The sequence below is a fragment of the Tachysurus vachellii genome, chromosome 8, assembly GCF_030014155.1.
Source record: "Tachysurus vachellii isolate PV-2020 chromosome 8, HZAU_Pvac_v1, whole genome shotgun sequence".
Classification (NCBI taxonomy): Eukaryota; Metazoa; Chordata; class Actinopteri; order Siluriformes; family Bagridae; genus Tachysurus; species Tachysurus vachellii.
Window position 1 is genome coordinate 12,535,491 of NC_083467.1, and position 6,400 is coordinate 12,541,890.

Genomic DNA, 6,400 nt, shown 5'->3' on the forward strand with positions numbered 1-6,400 from the left:
TCCGGTTTCCTCCCCGGTCCAAAGACATGCTTGGTAAGTTGATTGGCAATCTGGAAAAATTGTCCAAGTGTGTGATTGTGTGAGTGAATGAGAGTGTGTGTGCGCCCTGTGATGGGTTGGCACTCCGTCCAGGGTGTATCCTGTCTTGATGCCTGATGACGCCTGGGACAGGCACAGGCTCCCCGTGACCCGAGGTAGTTCGGATAAGCAGTAGAAGATGAGTGAGAGAGTGAGTGAATTTTGGAATATTTCTTTGACAAAAGTATTGTATTAATCAGAACAGTTACAGAATCTCTACCAAGTCACACTGAACCTGTGATGTGTTCAGTCTGATTTTTTGACAAGAAAAAGAGAAAAGCCTTATGCTTTTTATTTAACACATCTGAGAATCTGAAGCGCACCAATTTCATTATTGAAAAATGAAAATGTAATTTATTGAATATGAATTATATCAAGATATTGCTTGTAATAACTTTTGCACCATAACACTAACCAATTGGACAAATGGACAATAACCAAAGCAGAAAAAAATAGATAAAAAAAACACACTCACAAAAACATAGCAAATGATAACTGGAAACTTGCTGCCAACAGAACCATTCTTGAAAACGCATTTGAAATATCACAAATTTGATGAATTGAATACTAGCAGCAATATCAGGAGGCCAAATACACTCTCCCTCTTTGTTTTTATATATATATATATATATATATATATATATATATATATATATATATATATATATATATATATATATATATGTAGAACAGTTATATGTAGATTTAAATTCATGGACCAAAACAAGAACCTATGCCACATGTACTTTACATACATTTAGAAGAAAGTGGCTAATTAAATGTACCGATTCACTCTTAAGAGGTTTGAGATGCTCTTTTTTGTATTCTTGGCCTCCAAAATTTTCTGTCACCTTCAGATAAAGTGTAACGTGTGTAAAGTGGGTCAGGCTGCATCTACCACCTGGGCACAATAAAGACGAATTGCCACATTCATCATTTTGTTTACATGTCCAACACTCCACACTGCATGGCCACAAACAATTCCTCAATCATCTGAGCTTGCATTTTGAAGGACATGACTCCCAGCGATGTGGTAATGTGTATTTTTAAAATCTTGTGATAGCAGAACTCTATCAGGGAAAAACAGCTTTCTCTTTATTATGTTTCCTCATTCTGTCTTATTTGTTGTCTCTGTGAGTTTCTAACAGATAACAATATTATGCATGAGCAGATAAGAAACAGCATTATCTAAGAATTATAGTTTTATGTTAAGAAATGTAGAATTACACTGAGCCTCTTTGTCATAATCAGCTGAGGTAAATGACATTCTCTGCATTCACTCTCCACTCTATATATTTTATATATATATTCAGTTCTGTTGGTTAATTTTCCTATATTTTATTATGTTTATTTATTTATATTAGTATATTTTATACTTTTCTTATATATACTAATATAAATAAATAAACATAATAAAATATAGGAAAATTAACCAACAGAACTGAATATATATATAAAATATATAGAGTGGAGAGTGAACTTTTGCTCTAGCAATCACAGGAAAGCAGAGCCATGTCTTTAGGCAAAGAGATTCGGGTGTTTTGTACTGTAGTTTCTCTCACAATGTGTGTGTTTTAATCACGGGCAGTGGTCGAATTTTCTGACTCTGGGAGGAAAGGTTTAGATGAACAACTGGGCAACAGAGAGTCATTGCTGCTGCAGCTGTTGCTCGTGCTGTAATCTGTAGTGTTGTCTGTTGCTATGTTGATGGTGGTCATGATTGCTATTGGTCTGAGCTGAAAATGCTTTCTCCGTACAATTTAAAATCATCTAAGGTATTTTTTCCCATCAAGCCTGTACTGTTTTTATTCTTTGCACAAGAATCTGCACCAGACTTATATCTGGAGAATGGCTTTGAATATTTATTCGACAACTTTTGTTTTGACAGGTCTAAGAGGTTTCATGATGATACATCAATTTAGACTGCACCATCACATACAGATTTTTGCATTTGCCAAGAACAGAACAGTTCTGAATATTAAAATCACTTTGATAACTTTGATTCTGCTCATTTCAAGATGATCTGAGAGTATCATGGCAGTTAGATGTAAGCATGTATGGCATGTTATTTACCAGTCAGTGACGCTGGCATGAAATGTGTTGCAAACTCTCAGGTCACAGTCCGAAAGGTGCCTACTGTACCAGGTGTCGTGCTAGTATGAAAAGTCCTTAAATAGATACATCATCACGTCTTTGCCAGACTTGTTGGACCATTAGTGACAAACTATTTGGAGTAGCAAATTTCTTTGGAAATGGTATACAGCAAATTTGGTGATGATTGGATGATTTTGTAGGAGGAACAGTGAAAAACCTGAAACAGAAAATGGAATTAGCTGGAAATTCATAGGATGCATTGTATTTGTCTTAACTCAATCATTCATTCATCTTCTACCGCTTATCCGAACTACCTCGGGTCACGGGGAGCCTGTGCCCTCAGGCGTCATCGGGCATCAAGGCAGGATACCCCTGGACAGAGTGCCAACCCATCGCAGGGCACACACACACTCTCATTCACTCACACACTACGGACAATTTTCCAGAGATGCCAATCAACCTACCATGCATGTCTTTGGACCGGGGGAGGAAACCGGAGTACCCAGTGGAAACCCCCGAGGCATGGGGAGAACATGCAAACTCCACACACACAAGGTGGAGGCGGGAATCGAACCCTGACCCTGGAGGTGTGAGGCGAACGTGCTAACCACTAAGCCACCGTGCCCCTGTCTTAACTCAGGGCTTAACTCAGGGCTTTTAAATTTTGGACACATGGTTCAAAAGTTATGAGAATAAACTTACTTCTAACTTCGACCCAATGGTGTTGCTAAATCCTTGGCATCACTTGGCACAATGTTCCATAGACTATCCCCAATACGTATGACAAATTTCAAATGAAATAGGAAGGAAGAAACAGAATAGATAAAAGGTGAAATGACAATTAAGCCAGTGTTTGTTCCATTAATAAAACATTTCCTCGTTGTCTTGGTGAAATATAATTGTGGATAATTAAATGCCAAACATTTCTCTGGAGCACCACACGGTGCCACTGGAAGATTCCCAGGACTACTGTACACTAAAAAAGTGTAATAGTCATGGGAACAATGATACATTATAAATCTGCCTCTGTCATTAGTCAATCCAACGCTTTTCAGCATAGCAATGTTTAACTGACGTAGGTAGAAATATACATACATTTATTCTGATTTTTGCATTATTCTTCACAATGTGTTGGCTTTCCTACACTTGTTCCATATTATCTTATGCAGATTATGCCGTATATTTGATTGTTACATGCATACATTTCATTCAAGAATATTAATACACATTCTACATATAGACATAAGAAAGAAATGCTATAAAATCGGAAAGGTTTTAAAACTTGTAAAACAGACAGATGGGAACTTCACTGTAAACTAGTTTAAGACCAAGACCAAACAAGGCCAATAAAAAAAAACACAAATTTAGGATGGTACCATCTTCAGTCCAATTTGATTATTTTTAAATGAACAAATACAAAAGGCATTTTTTTTCACGTGACACTTATGTTTACTTCATAATGTGTTCATACAGTCATCTGAAAGAAAAAAAATGGAGTGTTTACAATGAATAAGTTATATTTTATCCTAGACGTGATAATATACAGTTCATTAGCGATGTCGCGGTGAGGCAAAGGCGAGTGAGGATCCAAAAGCAGTTCAATCTTTTATTAAACCAAAGCAAGAAACAGGCAAACAGAAGGGCAGGCAAAGCAGGGCAGAACACTGCGCAAACGGGAAACAGGAACATAGACACAAACATCCAACAACGACCAACACCAGGGAAGTGAAAAACAGAGTAGATATAACAAACAGGAACCAATCACCAAGCAGAGACAATCAGTGACTAAGACAACACACCTGAGGGAGAGATGGTGTGCAATTAGTGTCCATGGCAACAAACAAGTGGGCAGGGCAAACAATTAACAGCAAGGTAAACCAGCAGACAGAAACAGGGCAAAACACAGACAGACTCATTACAAGCGAAGCTGAAGGGGGAAAAAGACAAAACAGCATCAGTTGGTCTGATGTTAGGCCACTGTCATTTATTGCTGAAAACCCAATCAGAGAAGTAATAAATGAGCAGTCCTGCACCTCACAAGAGGACATGATTTGATGCGGTGAAGGAAATATATGATTTTTAAGGCACACTGCCACATTTCCATTTCTAATCATTTTTCAATCCTCCAGTTGGCTATAGTCAGACAAAAAAAAATTTATGTGTGTATTGTAACTTACAATTTCAGACCAAGTAACAGTTAACATAAGGCATATGTGTAATTCACAACATTTGACACAAATTGCTGAAATTATTTTTTTTACATTATAGCTAAACCCAGAGAACCTGCTCAAAGCTTTTTCACGTCGGCCTATTCTCCAAGGCACCATGTGGCGCTTGACAGATTATCAAAACCTGTCCAACAGTACTGCAAAATTTATCTGCTCTCCACATGTGCTGTCAGTGTATCAAAGGATTGTGCCACAGTCTATCAATTTTTTCTTACAAAATGAGGTTGAGATAATCTGTTAGCTTATATAGCTGAGGTTGGAACTTTTAGATTTAAAATAAAAAGCTCAGAGTAAATATTAATGTAAAATGTCAATGTGCACCTACAGTACATGTACACACAAGGACATATGCAGAGTTCAGTTACACAGAAGCTCTAAGCATTTAATGCTGAAATTGAACACATCATTCTACAGCTAGAGGTGTGTCTCTGTTACATTTTATTAATTTCACATCTTCACATCTTGAAATAGTGACTTAAAAGTGTGATAAATTGCTTATTTCCCACACACATTAGAAATTCATATCTTCTGTTAGGTATCTTTTGGCTTAATTATGCTGCATTCATATCAGTAAGTAAATATCAGGACACACACATATTATATATGCAAAATAATAGGATGTGCTGGAATACCTGTAATGTTTCTACTCAAGAAGACCCTGACTATTTTGAATTTGAACTACACACATCTAATTTGATTTATCTAACATGATTGACATATGCATGTGTGTAGCTGAACTGAAAATAAACACATTTCCCTGAGTAAATATTGATGTAATTTAGGGACTTGTACAGCTCATACAATGCAGTCTGTAAATCCCTGGTAGGATAAGATACAAGGGTAGTTTTGGCTCTTCACTCTGATAAAAACGATAAAATGTCTGGCTGTGAATGTAAAATAAAACCTGGTTATGAATTTAAATCTAAACCACAAAGCAAGCCTTTATAGATCCCTGTAAGTAACAAAATTTAACAACATTTTCAAGAAATTGGTCGTGGCAGTTTTAAAAGTACAGTAGATGTTGCAAAAATGATTGGTAATCTGTGTTCACAGTAGTTTGCCGTCTGCAGTTAATTTTTTCTACACATATACTAATAAAGCATCTGTTACCAATCTTCTCTTTCTATAACAGACTTGGCTGTGTACCATTTAGCATATACAAATGCATTATATAAATAAACATGCTACTTCAGAATAAATGGTAGAAGACATTTTTTTATGCTCGTACTTACGTTTATACCTTCCCTTGGTAATCAGTAAAATCCGACAAGAAGCCATGAGACACATTGTAATTTGTACATCAACAAGCTATATTAAAACTTAATACACAGAAAATACAGAAAAAAACAGAAAATCTGGACACAGGAAACACATCAGTGACTGGGTAGGTGTGGAGATAAGATAAAACAATAGAGAGCAGAAACTAAGAGCACTAATTTGTGACACCAGCAATATCACTAGGTGATATTTTAACTGTAGAAATTCATGAACATAATGACATATTGTAGAAAAATAAACAAACTTGATTTTACTTCAAGCAAATACATTTCCAAAATATGAGCAAACACATCAATACAATTTTAGGAAGATGCTTCCTGAATGTTCAGTTAAAATTGCTGTTTTAAACACTTTTCAAGTTATGGTTTGTCTCCTGATCCTGCTTAAAGGTGGGGTCTCTGTTGTTTGAGAAATGCTTCAGAAAACTGTGTTGGGCCTCCAAAAAAAAAAAAAACTAACGTGTGGCCAATTAGCAGAAAGGGGCGTGTCTTTCAATATGGTTGGAGAGAGTGGTCAGTGCGCATGTGTGACATTAGCAGAAACCGGTTTTAACATTGACATGGGGGATAAAAACAACGAAAAAAAGCGAAGAAAGGCTTACAATAAGGCAAGAAATAGGACCCGTGTTAGTATAGGATCAGCTTTCCAGAGCTGGAGAGAACTGTCTTCCACGTGAAACTGAGATAAACTTTTTACTATACAACACACAGTACTACAAAAAC